The sequence below is a fragment of the Centroberyx gerrardi genome, chromosome 6 (assembly GCF_048128805.1).
Source record: "Centroberyx gerrardi isolate f3 chromosome 6, fCenGer3.hap1.cur.20231027, whole genome shotgun sequence".
In the NCBI taxonomy this organism is placed as follows: Eukaryota; Metazoa; Chordata; class Actinopteri; order Beryciformes; family Berycidae; genus Centroberyx; species Centroberyx gerrardi.
Window position 1 is genome coordinate 7,616,916 of NC_136002.1, and position 14,807 is coordinate 7,631,722.

General features: G+C 43.4%; 1 protein-coding gene across 3 annotated transcripts in view; it reads left to right on the forward strand.

The window, feature by feature from the left end:
• Window positions 1-4,876: 4,876 nt before the first annotated feature.
• pik3cb (phosphatidylinositol-4,5-bisphosphate 3-kinase, catalytic subunit beta) overlaps window positions 4,877-14,807 on the forward strand; it is a 55,372-nt gene continuing 45,441 nt past the window's right edge. For 2 of the 3 annotated variants that reach the window (XR_011784545.2, XM_071897233.2), the window contains exon 1: window positions 4,877-5,140. The gene's annotated coding sequence lies outside the window, so the exon portion shown is untranslated. Of the gene's footprint in view, window positions 5,145-14,807 lie in introns of all 3 variants that reach the window. The other variant, XM_078284017.1, reaches the window with a different exon arrangement.

A 14,807-nucleotide genomic window follows, 5' to 3' on the forward strand; every position in this document is an offset into this window, starting at 1 on the left:
TCACTCACCAGCACGCTACTCACAAGTCACAATTTTACCAACCAAATACATTTTCCAAATGATCCAAATGACAACTGAGTAGCTGCCAAAGTGGCAGATAGAACAGACAAACTTAACCAGCCACAGCCAAATGTACCATCATTTGTCTGCTGTCTGGCGTTAATTTCCCACCCTGCTGTGGATGTGGCGGAACTGGCCCGCTTGTACTGTAAAGGGAAATGCGATAATGTGTTTCCCCTCTCTTGATAATGAGCTCTAAATTGCTTTGTCGGGTTTTAAATGCCAGTTATTTTCCCATCATGCATTGATGGAGTCTATTTTTAAACCTCCCCCTTCTCGTCCCCTTAAAAAACTTCCGCAGGGTTGGCAAGGGGGGCTACAAGGAGAACATTTCTCCTGTTAACATTACAATGAATCAAAGATATGAAGCCAGATTCCCTTAGGGGATCATTAAGGGCCAGCACCTGTCCTTGTGTACTGTATATTCTAATTAAGTGGTTTCATTTTATGGTCAGACTTTGGCTGACTTCTGGGGATTGTGTGACATACCACCAATCTCTGCAGGTCAGTTAGCTCACCATCAATAATGGAAGTAGGCTAACTCCAAAATGTCCCCTCATTCACGCTTCAGTCTTTAAGTTCAGGTCAACATACTAATGACAGCACCTCAGTACTCTCAGTACCCGCTCCCATTAGACTGCTAATACCCAAACCTAATGACACATTCCTGAATGGAATCATATGACCCACTCGGTGTATAATGAGTGAAAATAGCCTGTTATTGTGTTAGTTTGCCATAAAATTATGCGCAGTTATGTCATATATTCCAATACCAGAATCCAGCACTGCCTTTAGCAGTGTCCTCAAATCAGGAGATCTGTGAATTCGGTCTCTCTCTATTGGCTTAACCATACACACAAAACAGGAAGTTGGCCCTGGGCCTGACCCTCGGCCCGCCTCTCCTGGCATGCATGCGTGATGCATGCATGCCAGCCCGTCCCAGGTCACGTCTCAGACACAGTGCAATCCAATTTCAGCCCCCATGAACACATTTCTTTCAAGCAATTACATACCTCTTGGCAAGGGCTCACAATTAAACAAATGATTATATTTTGATATCCATAATTATACGCATTCGCATGAGGTCCCCTTTCAAGTCAAATATGCTTTTTATTACACGCCTATCGTCAGTGATGAGATTATGAACAGTGCGGGTTTGGACTGAGTTAGGGTACATTTAATCGAATAAGAGGGGAATAACTCCATAATGGAAGCATGCTGGATCCAGGACTACACTGCATAGGCTGCTCCCTTTGAGCCCGGCTTATGTTTAGCAAATTTCAGACAATGAGAACGTTATGAGGGGAACTCTGAGGGAGTGCCCTTAACCCCTGCCCACCAAGAGGTCATGCACACAGCACATGACATAACCCTGCTTTCTGTATCACAGATGAGGTGCACCTTGGAAACAGGACGTTCTTGAGGCCTGAGGACATTATTTGAGTGTACAAATCTCAGAGAGAGAGCCAGCTTAATGTGATAGCATGGTTCCAATCAATCCTGTAGAACTTCCCTCAACAAGCCCGGCTCCTCATGACACTATCACCAGGCGAGGATCCAAGTGCTGCACACCAGGACACTGAATACCAGCACTCCACTTAGACTAAAAGCGATCACATGGGGAGGGAACAGTTATCTGCGGAGATCACACAAAATTGCTTACTTGAGAAGAGCAACCACTGGTTCTCTCCTTAAGTTGATCAAAACCATCTGCTGTATTTGTCTGTGCTGCCCCCTTGTGGCATGGGAATGGCTATTACACAGTAACAACATGACTTACCTCTTACTGACCTCAATTTCACTGGATCCATGCCAGACTGATGCCAGGAGGACCAACCTGGAAAGAACAGGACATGAACTTCAAAATGTTGAAAATGAATGAAACTGCCAAGAGAAGTTCTAAAGTGTTTCTTGTTTTTGTCTGAACTATTGCTACATTGTGCTGTATTGTGCTGTATGTTTTCTGAAAAAAGTGAAAGTGATAAGAATCAAGACAAACTGTCTATTAAATGTGTGATGGATAAAGATGCCAAACAGTGGTCCGAAGCAACTCCTATCAAGGTAAGAATGTCATGGCATTGCATTATAAACACTTATTATTCAACCTTTCAGTGAGCACCACAGGTGAACCTTTATTTTAGCCTGACTATCGGATGATGAGTTGACATTCTTAATTAAGTGGATATTCTTACATAGCAGGGGGATTGCATGCTGTATAGCCTACACACACATACACACACACACAAACACACACACACACAGACGGGGTGGTCACAGGGGACGGGAACTCTGAAACTAAAAGGTTTAGAGCAAAAAGTCCAATTTACAAATGTTTTCCATGCTGATAGAACATTACTAATGTTAGTTTCAACAGTCTCGAACAATCTATTCTCAGATGAAGACAATTTTTGCGTTGCTGGTCAATAGTTTGGTCAATTTCAAAGCAAACAATTTGAATTTGTATTTTATGATAAGGCAGGTAAGGGTTAAGTATGACGTGACAATAAATATGTAGGGCTAGCTGGAACTCTGGGCATTTATAGCAAGGACATTTTCCCAGTCTGGTCAGGGCAAGTTGTCACACAGGAAAGCCAATGGTATAAATGACAATGTGAATAGTATTTTCCATCACATGACATTACAAAACAATGTTTTTTGTATCATATTTAAAGTGAAAAACTTTGTTAAAGCCTTGCCAACACGTAATGCCACTATATATATTTTATACTTCTATAGTGTGAAAGTTAGCAGTTACAACGTACTGTGTGACAACACACCCTAAAGGATCTCTAAAGATGCTGAAAAATACTCCCATCATGAGGGTCAAGCTAGGTTTGGCAAAGTGTGGCACTTGCCATACCTTAGCCTAAGCCAAATTTGATTTATAGTTTTTGATTGCCAGAAATATACTGTATTTGGATGCAGCATTTTAACAAAAAGAAAAGAAGAATCACATCAAGTGAGCACTCAGGGCCCATGTCCACTTTCTCCCCAGAAATATAGTCAACATATAAACAGGTTTGGAGCTTTTGGTAGCAAATGGGGCTTTGCCATAGCTTAAGTTTTGATGAACTGTAAATGTTGTGACCCCTGACCCCGTCTCCCCCGTCCCACTCCAGCTGACACTCCCAAACAAACAAACAATGGTTTAGAAGTAATGGTCAACCCCTTGACATTTCCCTTGAAAATCAGTGTCATTTCAGCCCCCTCCTATTCCCAAACATATAGTAGATATCTTAAGTATGACGTCATCTTATTTAGGACCTGAGTGAGTAATGATACCCCACTGATCACCAGAGGGCAGCAAAGCTCCTCAATTAATGACAATCACATACTTGGGTATTGCTTGAGGTTTTACATTTCATATTGAGAAATAATGCATGAATTTAAAATTTTAGACTTTTACTTAAGTTGGATGTTTAATAGACCATTACCCTGACCGATGAATAAGAGCTGAATAGTTACATAGCCTATCGTATATTGCCTATGGTTAATATAGGAAGATCATCAATCATTTTCAATCATCACTTTCTATTTTCAGAGAAATATTCATTTATGGCTTTTCCCTTAACCTTCTTATAACTTACATCAATTTTATGCTACGCCTACTGTGATATAGGCTATACTAGGTGTTTACTCAGGCTACAAAGGTGAGTAGGCTGAGCTTTAGGTGGGTTTACCCTCCTCTACCCCCCTGGGGACAACCGCCACTCAGCTCTGTGCCAGCCCAACCGCCCCCAAATGGGATGCCAAATAGATGTGACTCCGGTATCGGGCTGTTTCTACTTGCTTATTCCACTCAGTCCCGTTTCTTCCGAGGGGGAGGTTGGGGGAAAATCTTGTATTTCCGGGTGAAATCACGGCTCAGAAGTTTTGTGCCGGTGGTGTCTGGTTGGTGGAAGAAAGCCGGTAGAGTTCCACCGCCAGAGCTGCAAGTCAGCCAGAGAGAGACAGGGTAAGACCGGAAGATAAATGATTTGGCCTTCAAAATAAAAGCCTTAAACTGTTACTTCCTGGGGGGGGGGGGGGGGGGGGGGGGGGGGGGGAGGAATTAAGTAACCTAATGGGTTATACAGAACAGTTTGGATGAGTCATGGTTTCAGTTTGAAATGTTTTATTTTGGATTAGCAGAAAAAACTGTATATATACATGGTATTTTATGTAGGCCTATGCATGAAACACCATAGTGAATTTTACTATGCAGCCTATTCACATATTCACAGGTATAAAAAATAGGCTAATTAAGTCACGGGGTGAACTAACATTTTGGGGAATGGATCAATTGCGTTTTCAGTTTCAAAATGATTTTTTGAGCAGAACACTTGCAAACAGTACAGTTTTTCATTAGGTTACTCATTTTCATGGATATACAAAGAATTAGGCTGCAAAACAGTGACTAGTAGTATTCATGGAAAAACACGTTGAAAATCAGAATTAAAAAGAAAGAAAACAATTAATCATACATACAAAGTGGAGAACCTAGCATAATAGGCACACTCCTAATATGTGGGCTGCAGAATGGGTTGCCCCCCAAAATGGAATGAATGGCAAAGAAGGGTCACCAGACTCACCGCATAAGCTGGCTGGCCCTGCACCCCAAACATCCCTTTGGGATGAATGAAGGAATGAATCAAATGAAATTTTACCCTCACTTTCCTCCTTACCCTCTTCCCCTTTGCTACTCTATATCAATAAATAAACAACTGCAACATAGGCTACTGTTCATAAAAAGAGGGTTTTATTTTGAAGAATTTGAGCGGAAGCTCTATTCTTCTGTGATTCTGGCTGACTTGACAGTGTGACGGAGGGAGGGAAGCAGAGGGAGAACTGGAGGAGGAAAAAAGCTGTGGTGGTTCACCTTCTGAAACAAACAGGAAGCAAGGCAGCCCTCCTGTCCACCTGCGAGTGTCGTGTCCTGCGTGGGAAGACAGCCGGGCGAGGGGTATTCTGTCACGCAGATTTTTTACACGACATTTTTTACTCACCCTTGAAGACAGTCGTAATATTATCAACTTTCAGCTGGTTGTTCGTTCGGTATAGTAGGCCTGTTTAACAAGTTAAAGCCGGAGAGTGAGTCAAGGTAAGTCCCTCCAGCATTCATTTGATGCTTTTTCGCTACATTGATTTTACCCCCCATAAGTAGCCTACCGTTCTCTCGTCTGGCGACAAACATCACCTCAAACTCCATTCAACAATCTGTCAATTTAATGTTGCCTTTCTTATCGGCAAATGTTCACCCGGTAGAACATAACGTAAAAACTTTTATGAATATATATCATCCACTCTTCACTTCGGCATAAACCCAATCTTTCAAGCAGCGATTATTTAAGGAAAAAAGTAAAACTTTTAGAATTGGTTCGGCGTGTTCCCGTAATCTTCCTCCACTAAAATGCGCCGTGGTGGGCGGCAGCAATCAGTGTGAGCCAATTTTAAAGTTGAGATTTTATTGAAATAAAGTGCTGCTTCCTGTATCAGCTATATGCCGAATTTAGTAGAAGACCCTAACGATTCGTAAAAGGTCTTAAGTTATGTTCTAACAGATATTCACCTCTGCCGATAAGCGAGACAACATTAAAATATAAGATTTCTAAATTGAGTTTGACTTGGCTTTCTCTCCATGCGAGAGAACGGGACGTTATCGGGATGAGATTGAGTTATACCCGAAGCGAGGTAAATCCGATGTGATAAATTGCAGCGCTGGCTGTTCGCATTGGCTAATGTTACATTGTTGGGGCTTTGGCGAGGGGAAGGTAGACCAGTGTCTTAAACATTGATTTCCTCATTTTGACAACAATGATAGCAGCGCTTTTAAAATTGAATTAGTTCCGTCACAGGTCACAGCTCCTGGCCTTTGAACTTGGACTTCGCTGTAGTGTTTGATCACACACGTTACAGAATAAATCATGCCAGTCTATATGACAAGTCTTCTCGAACGCTTTCATGTCACCACACACACACACACACACATTAGGCCCTATAGACCCTCACAATAGTCATTCTTATACATTCTCTATTTATGTATGGGATCACTGAACATTGTTGGGGTCGGGACACACTGCTTACTCTATAGGCTGTCACTGATGAAAACTGTGTTTGGGGCTGTGTTTATTCTCGAGACAGACCACAGAGCCAAATGAAAAAGAACTGAGACGTTATGGAATTAATTGATGGCATCTCATGTAGTCATAACCATGTTAGCTTTTGTTGTATTAAAGTAAACAGCTGTCAAACAGAGCCTACTATCCTTGTTGGCATCGGGTTATGTGATCCTGAAATAGTGTAACTTGTTGACTCATAAAAACCTAGCCCATGAATCAACAGTCAATCAACAAATTTTGCTTAGTTTAGCTGTCGGTCCCAACCAAACCTAACTTTTAATGTTATAGGTAGGTATTGGAAGGTGAGTTTGAAATGGGCAGAAATGTACAGTATGTCAAAGATATAGATAAGAAAGCTGTCTTGTCTTGTGTCTAGTGTCTGGCAAAGAATTAGCTACTTGACAGTTATTCTTTTAGAACAGGTTTCACTTTGGATGCAGGTTTTAACATGTCTGGGATTGGCATAACTCCCCCATCATCTCTCTTTTAGTAAACTCATATAGGATCATGGCCTACTGTACCGCACAACGTAGCAGAGTATACCTGTTTATGTGGAAACAGTCAGGGTGACTCAGACACAGATTTTGTTTGTGTGTGTGTGAGGCAAGCTCTGGTCCTCACACAACCTTGTGAGTTCTCCTTGAAGGGCCCTTCTGCTCCTCATTCATGATAAGCCAACGGAAGTGGCTCTTGTTACCGCTCAGATCTCTTGTATTTCATCACACAGAAGGCCTATCTGCGCACTATGCTATGTTTTGACCATCATTGAATTTTGGGGATGTTGGTAGTGAGTGAGTGTCTGTGTGTGTGTGTGTGTGCGTGTGTGCAGTGCTGGTTTTGTGATTCAGAGCTTGGCTGTGGCTCAAGCACCATGTGACAAACAGTCAGTGGACTAGCATGGCAATGATATCACAGGTCAGAGGACACACACAGGGACACGCGCAACTTTGCTGTCGGGTGTTTGTGTGTGTGTTCAGCACCTAACCTGGGGCACTAACACATGGGGTCTAGGCAATGGGGCAGTTATTGTGGCTGCAGACATGAATGGAGCAATTTTCTCAGTCATGTGAGAAGTCAGTGTGGCCTGCAGATTTGTTTGTATATAGCCTAAACCTAATACACACACACAGGCACACACGCGCGCACACACACACACACACACACACACAGACACATATACACATGGCTTACATGCCTTGCCTATGCGCAACAATTCTTAAACATAAGAACAAACACAAACATGATTTGGATGTTTGGTATTCTGCTTTCAGAAGGCATGGTCTTTGTCACAGTGATGCACACATTTAGTGGCATCTTCATAACAGTGTACACACACACACACACACATTAGTGTTCAACTGATAATTATGGAGGAGAATAAATATTATCCTGTATCTGCTGATGATTTGTTTTTGTGCTCGTATGGTACAACCGCTTTCGAATGTATGGATGCCCAATCTGTGCAGTTGAGGATGCTCTGATTTTGATCAGGCACTGGGCTGGCTGCCCCATGTCGGGCTGGGTCTGCTCTCAGGCCCCCTCTGAGGTAAAGTTGGAGAACACTGATAAGGCTAGCTGACGTCAGTCCACACACATCAGCCAACAATGCAGCTATTTACTCCAAGCCAGATTTACTCCCGAAGCAGGCCTCTCCCAAGGAACTGGGCAGGAATGAATGGAGAATTCTAAATAAGTGTTCCATTAAAAAAAGTTGTGTAACTGTGGCTAACAAGTGACGTCCATGTTCTGTATCTTCATTGCTCTGACGAAGTTGAACGGTCATTCATATTGTGGTTTAGAACAACGCTGCCTGAACAATACAGGATGTTGGGGGCCGAGGCAACAGAGGGAAAGAGAGAGGCGGACCGCAACTGGAGAAAATGGACATCTCTGGTTCTGGTGAGCCAAAATCTGGGTGAAATTCTGAGCTAAAGCTTAGAGCAATGAGGCTCGGGGCCAGTGAGTAGAGCCAGGCTTACTCATACAAGCTGTGTGTGCAGTGTCAATAATTAAAACAATAATACATTTTATTGGCATAAACAATAAAGACAACAAAGCATAGCAAAACACTGGAACATAATGCATTGGAAGGACAAGGCATATAGCAGGGTAAAACTAAACATAGTCAAACAAGCTGCATCTCAACAACAGTAGAACTAAGCTGAGTTTTGATTGGCATGTCTGTCCACCACCTCTGAGTCTCTCTCTCTCGCTCTCTCTCTCTGATTGCCTGCTCTCTGTGAATGCTGTTAAGCCTTGTTGGAGTTCTCTGATTGACTGCAATGTTGAACTGTGTAGACTGAGCAGTGCAGTAGCATTGGATAATAAAAAAAAACTGAGTCACTCGGCTTATTTGTTAGAGGCACACATTCACATGTGAAACGCCTACTTTTTTTCGACAGAGACCCACTTTTGCCTGTATACACTGGCCACCTGCTGGTTGACACAATCAACTTGAAGTGTGTGTCCTATTGTCAGTGTTTTGTTTGGAGTGAAACACCTGCATGCATTGCAACTGTTGTCACTTATTGTTCGTGCCATCCCCTCATTTTCAATCTCTCCCTTTCTACCTTTCTGTTCCCTTTCTTTAATTCTCTCCTTTTTTCAGTCTCTGTGTCTCTCTCTCTCTCTTTCTGTCTCTCCCTGTCTCTCCCTCACTCACACACACTTCCTGCTGTTATGCTTCTAAAGTAATCACCCCTCACTACAGTTGAGGGCTTGTGTAACATCCTCTCAAAGACTAGTCTGAAAGGAAGCCTGTGTGTGTGTGTGTGTGTGTGTACTGGTACGTGTGTTCATGACATGTGCATGCTCACATTTGTCTTTTTTATGCCCCATCAACTCATCCTATTCCCAGTGCTAACTAAGGAAAGGGAACGTACAGTATCCTCTCACTTCTACTGCATGGGTAGATCTGCTATACATTACAGCGTATTATGAAACTGTACATGGAAATGGAGATTGCCGGAGCGAGAAGTGTGACTCACTGACAGATGAGAGCGCCCTGTTGGAACTCTCCACTTTCCTTCACAGCAGGCCGGGACCTGCCAAGGAATGCAGGGAAGACAGCAGGAGAGGAATAGAGGGAGGACAAGTCATGAACAGGGAAAGGGAGAGAGACAAGGAAAAGGGGCAAGGTGGTGGAGAAGGTACAGTGAAATATAGGTAAGAGCAGTGAGGTGTGCTGAGAGTGTGGGTGAAGGAGTCGGCACGTTGAAGACGGGATAATACCTCCTCTACACCTGGCACTAACATCAGTCCTGGGTGACTGGATTGTAATCGGATAAGAGCAAAAAGAGGTGGACAGAGACACATTTGGCCAGATTAACAACAAAGATGAAATGCAATGCGTCTCCAATCCTCATAGCAACTACGTAAATGGAAATAAACTTTTAACACAGGCAGCAGGCTTGGATAGCAACATTGTTAACAACAACGGATTGTCAGGAAACCCAGAACGAGGTGTTCAGTGTCACTTTTTAAGCACGTAAATATTACAGGTAGGGATGGGACGATATACTGAAATTCAGTATTCAGAAAAAGAATCGCAATATTAGCTCCATTTTATTCTGCTGTAGTAATCACAAATGAGACTGTTTGACCATCACAGTTTCACAAACTCCCTATCCAAATTATATTATTTGCACTTTGCAATGACATTTTTAAATTGTTGTTTACATTTTAGCAGCCAATGCAATCGCTAGAAAGATTTGTGGCTCAGAAATAAACAATTCTCCACAGTCATACTTGTCATTGAACTTTTATTTATTACATTGTATCGTGGTTGTATTGAATTGTGAACCCCATATCGCTTATTGAATCATATTGTGAGATTAGCATATCGTCCCATTCTTAATTACAAGAAGAAGTGATGTGCACAGCAAGAGGAATCTGTTTTCATGGTGTATAGCGGGGGCGCATTTTAATTTAATGATGTCAATTTAATCCGGCTAAATCATATCTGGGCACAATATGAATATGAGACGCATGTTAATGTCAGGTGTAAAAGGGGGTCTGAATGACTGTAGGGGAACGTAACAGCGGACACTGATTGGTTAATTGCTGATGAAAGAGAGAAGACGGGATAAGAAGGGCTGAAGAGAGTAGACGGAGGTGAGAGACCGGAAGGATGGATTGATGGATGGATAGATGTATAGAGAGCACCTATGCTTCTCACCTATGGGGCTCCAGCCCTCTACTCTGTAATCTGAGAGGCAAAACCTCCGCTTGACATCACCATGGCAACATTTCTTCAAAGCGTAGACCCCTGTCTGCGACTGCTAATGATACATTACACACACAGCCACACAACGGCGGGCACACACAGTTGTGCCTTGTGATATCTCGTATACATACATACAGTCATGTGGTTAAACACGCACATTATTGACATACCACATATTGTACATGTGAGGCATTTTCACATGCAACTGCCTTACCAACATTCCTCCACCCACATACCCCCATGGAAAACGGTGCATACATTTTTATTCACACATTTGCATAACAACTTAAGTAGAAGTGCCATATGTTCTGGGAACTGGGAACTCCCTGACCTACTGTCCTCATGGCCCTATTGTATATACTGTCCATAGGTCTGGACATTGTATTTCCCTCGCTTCTGTTTCCCCTTCCTCCTGAGACACTTTATTTACTCTGTGACCTGTGGCTGATCTCAGCCAACTACATCATCATGTGTGTCAGTCTGTGTTGTAATTATGGATTCTTTTTCTCCTGCCTATGATGACGGTGACAGCTTTGTCTCAATTTGTGCATACTGTCTGTCTATCAGCTTTCGGTTCTCCATCTTTGTGTGTGTGTGTGTGTGTGTGTGTGTGCTAGTGTGTGTGATCAATGGTGTCGTGCCCCAGGCAGAGACAGACCTTTGTTCAGCCAGGCAGGCAGAAGGTAACTGATTTACAGCATCCAAGGGAACTCTTGGGAATGCACACACACATACACACACACACACACACACACACACACACACACACACACTCCACCCACCTGAGGGCAGCCTCACAATAGCTGCTATAAATAGAGATAGAAGCAGGTAAATAAAGAGAGAGAAGTGGGTAAAGACCATGGGTAGTCTGACACACTGTGGAGGGATGGATGGAGTGGAAGACACACACACAAACAGTTTGCCGCAAAGAAATACTTTATACACTGAACTTTCCTTACTTTGATAACAGCAATACCCTGTGTGTGTATGTGTGTGTGTCTTTGTGTGTGGAGGGTTATAAATGTCCCAGTGTGTGGGTGTGTATTGTTTTTGGGTTGGACAGACAGTGCTCTTTTGTTTACGGCGAGGCAGTGATGATGCATGGTCTCATGTAGTGGCCCCCTCCAGTCCACTCTGGGTTTGGGGAGAGCATGAGATGTGTGTTCTGGTACATTCCTCTATGTGTGTGTGAGTGTGAGTGTGTGTGTGTCTTTTGTTTTTTGTGTGTGTTGCCGCTCGTAAAGACTAAATTGAGCATCTTCCCATTGAGATCATCCTGTGTATTAACTTGAATAACATCTGACTTGCCCAGAGGCTAAGAGTCAATACACAAACATGGCAATAACAGGGAAAATGACACTGTGTGTATTGTGTAACGTTGGATAGCTGAGCAGGTTTAGTGGCTTCAGCCTTGGCGCTGAGGTCTAGGGAGAGCAACCACACACACATCCAAGCTATCATGTCTTGTTTTCAGGCTCCCAGGGCTACGTCATTGCCAGGTAAGGAGACAATGATGCAGTGTCAGGACAGGGAGACTGGCCTTCAGGGGATGCTGCTGATTATGCAACTAGGGCCCGAAAGACCATCTATTGGCCCGAAGGACACTGGAGAATTAGGAATGTTGATGGGAATGGTAAGGGGGTGAATGCAGGCAGATGAGGGTTCCCCAATGACTAACCCACATGACCCATTCAGTGGCAAATGGAGGGCATATTGGCAAATAAGGTGTGTGTGTGTGTGTGTGTGTGTGTGTGTGTGTGTGTGTGTGTGTGTGTGTGGACATGCCCCCAGGTACAGAGAGGGTTGAATAGTTTGGTCGGCATGCTGCTGATGAAGCCCCCAGTCATTTTGGGATCCTGCATTCCTCACATTCCTTTCCAAGAGGATGGGTGGAGGAGAGGAAGGGTGTGTGTGTGTGTGTGTGTGTAGGGAGAGAGGGAAAGTCGTATCAAAGCCTCACTGTGGTGTTTATGCAATGATAAGAGCGAGAACAATTTGGGGGGAGGCTCTAAAGATGAGAAATTCTTTCTTTGTGTGTTAATGAAAATGTTCGCTTCAGATGTGGTAGCTGAGGGTGTAAAGAACAGTTGTGGAGCGTTTCACAAGGAAGTGTGTGTGTGTGTGTGTGTGCACCAGTCTTCCCAGACAGGGTGGAGTTTACTGCTCATACATGATTACTCATCTAAATCTCCACTAGTATGTGCACTAAGTCCTTCTACGTAAGCAGCCACACTAGCTTCATATAGCACCTGTAGCCCACGTCACTGGTCACTGCTCTGTGCATTGTGTTATGTTATAAATCACCGTTCCATTTTAGCAAATGGCTCAGGTTGCGTAAACAAAGCAGCGCATTGGTGGTCCCTGGCTGCCTATACGTCATTCCAATTCCAGTAAGTGTATGTGTATGTGTGTGTGTGTGCACACGTGCCTGCATGTGTTTTTCAGACGTGGAATCATGGATCAATAGTTGTGGTTGCGTTGGGTTATTTTGTTGCATGGGATTTCCCAAAACCGATAGTATGAAGATCATCTTAGTTCCATTGACTTTGTAGGGCAGGTCAGCATGCTGTTACTGAAACTCCACACACACACAGACTGAGGTGATAACATGGGCAGCCAGACTTCGATTCAGTAGTGGGAGCAGCTGCATGTTCCCTCAGCTGTCCACTTCCAGGTGTTGGTTAGCTAGCTGCTGCATGTGACGCTCAAACGAACCTGTCACCTGAGCCCCATTAGAAATCCCCACTGAAACCAAGATGACTGTAATACTTTCTGATTGTCATTTTGAAATGGAAATCAGCGGCTGTAAGACTGCCTGAAGCTGCACAAAACACCATATTGATAGACTATTGGTTGTCATTGACAAGATTATTAGAACATCATTTTAGTATAAATACAAAAGCACAATTTGGATGTGTAATGCTGGGGTTTTCAGACCCCAACATGTGGCGTCCCAAAAAGGTTGAGCACTGTTGTGTTAAGCTGCCATATATAGTGATCCCTCTGTTTTTCTCTGTTGCTGTCTCTCTCTTTCTCTCTCGCTCACTCCTAAAATCACTAAAAAGCCAACAGACAGTGCCTAAAAAGCAGACACGACATATTAATTACTGGCCGTCATGGTCAGCCCCTCCTCTCAAACACACACACACACACACACACACACACACACACACTCAGATGCTGTGGGTCATATGATTCTGCGAACTGTATCCAGTCAGTCAGTTAAACATTGACTGTCTCGGCCCTAAGATTTTATCATTGTATTAAACGACCACACACTTCCTGGAACAGCTCACCCCACTCGTGGTTTTACTGTATATGTGTGTGTGTGTGTTTGATGACTACACATTATTTTCATAACCAGTTTCTGCGGAAAGGTGCCTGGTGAAGTGCCTTCACCTCTTTCTATGAATTTATCTCCCAACCCACGGCAACTGTATAAATGTCTCTCTCTGTCAATACATAGAAAGTCTCTCTGACACACACACACACACACACACATACACACCACAGTTGTTTTTCTGAGCCTCTCTGGGTCACACCCTGGTAAACAAGATAGAGCATCTTTACCAGTGGGGAAAAACACAGGAAGCTTGCTGGCCCCTCACTCAAAGAGTGTGTGTGTGTGTTGCGTGTCGTCAGTGCGTATGGCCTGACTGGGTGTTTTTGCTTACAGTATGTTTATTTACCATAGCGCTCAGTTTACATCTTGGTGTCCGCAGTTGCAGGGCAGCTCTTTGAACCTGGAGATGGAATTGATGGAGAAGCCTATGGAATGACTTGGAGTGTATGTCGGCACGTACAGAGGTCATGCCCCTCACTCCCACTGTTGCATCTTGTAGTTTTGAGCCGCCTCACTGAGTTTTTGATTTTTGATCTAAAGGTTAGCTAGTTAATGAAGAAGCTGGATGCACCCAAAGCCATATTTGAATGAGTTGAGACATGGGTAACTGCAAAAAAAGATAGAAATCCAATGACCTGACAACAAATGATGTTTCCACTTAGGATGTCACAATTCCTTACAGAGCTGGGACTGAACTGAACACCTGACAATTGTATAAGCCTCCACATGTGTAGTTGTGTTACACTGAAAGGGCATCTTCAATGCCAGTATCACCAGTGTTTACATACAATATTTTTCTTTAATATTGGAAATGCTAAAGGTGAATCAGACACTTGTCAGGTTGTTTTTTCACACACACTGCTCAAAATGTATTGCTCTACTTTTGCCCTGCTCTGTTTATAGATGACCATTTTTTAGTTTTCAGTCTGTCTGGAGTTTAGAAATTGGCCTGACAACTGAACATCCTCCTATGGGGAAATATGCTTTCTCAGCGACGGCTAAAATTATCTCCGCCGTGACCTTGACTGTAAGGGAAAATGATTGAGTATCAGAGAAGGAGGAGGCAGTGGGAACAGATAGT